We start from the raw sequence: 1099 nt of genomic DNA on the forward strand, positions 1-1099 counted from the left end.
TGTATTGCTTGGAAGAGTACTAGGAGGGAGTTCAGTAATTTTCTTGCTCAGCTGTCCCACTTGTGCCTCCAAATTCATAATGGAGGACCTTGTTTCAGTCATGAAACTTTGAGTGGTTTTAATTAGATCAGAGACCATAGTTCCTAAGTCAGAGTGGCTCTGCTTAGAATTCTCTGTCTATTGCTGAGAAGATGATGGAAAAGGCTTGCCATTGCTAAACCTGTTTCTTCCACCATTATTGTTGTTGAAACCTTGTTGAGGTCTCTGTTGATCCTTCCATGAGAGATTTGGATGATTTCTCCATGAAGAATTATAGGTGTTTCCATAGGGTTCTCCCATGTAATTCACCTTTTCCATTGAAGGGTTCTCAGGATCATAAGCTTCTTCTTCAGATGAAGCATCCTTAGTACTGTTTGGTGCATTTTGCATTCCAGACAGACTTTGAGAAATCAAATTGACTTGTTGAGTCAATATTTTATTCTGAGCCAATATGGCATTCAGAGTATCAATCTCAAGAACTCCTTTCTTCTGACTTGTCCCATTGTTCACAGGATTCCTTTTAGAAGTGTACATGAATTGGTTATTTGCAACCATTTCAATTAGTTCTTGAGCTTCTGCAGGCGTCTTCTTCAGATGAAGAGATCCTCCAACAGAGCTATCCAAAGACATCTTGGATAGTTCAGAGAGACCATCATAGAAAATACCTATGATGCTTCATTCAGAAAGCATGTCAGAAGGACATTTTCTGATCAATTGTTTGTATCTTTCCCAAGCTTCATAGAGGGATTCTCCTTCCTTCTGTCTGAAGGTTTGGACTTCCACTCTAAGCTTACTCAATTTTTGAGGTGGAAAGAACTTTGCCAAGAAGGCATTGACTAGCTTTTCCCAAGAGTTCAGGCTTTCTTTAGGTTGTGAGTCCAACCATGTCCTAGCTCTGTCTCTTACAGCAAAAGGGAATAGCATAAGTTTGTAGACCTCAGGGTCAACCCCATTAGTCTTGACAGTGTCACAGATTTGCAAGAATTCAGCTAAGAACTGATGAGGATCTTCCAATGGAAGTCCATGCAACTTGCAATTCTGTTGCATTAGAGAAACTAAT

At 39.9% G+C, this 1099-nt stretch overlaps 1 non-coding gene across 1 annotated transcript; it reads left to right on the forward strand.

Moving 5' to 3' along the window:
* Positions 1-723: 723 nt before the first annotated feature.
* LOC130977737 (small nucleolar RNA R71) lies at positions 724-831 on the forward strand. The gene has a single exon (XR_009085416.1). It is a non-coding gene; the product is annotated as a small nucleolar RNA R71 (small nucleolar RNA).
* Positions 832-1099: the final 268 nt, after the last annotated feature.

The sequence above is a fragment of the Arachis stenosperma genome, chromosome 4 (assembly GCF_014773155.1).
Source record: "Arachis stenosperma cultivar V10309 chromosome 4, arast.V10309.gnm1.PFL2, whole genome shotgun sequence".
Classification (NCBI taxonomy): Eukaryota; Viridiplantae; Streptophyta; class Magnoliopsida; order Fabales; family Fabaceae; genus Arachis; species Arachis stenosperma.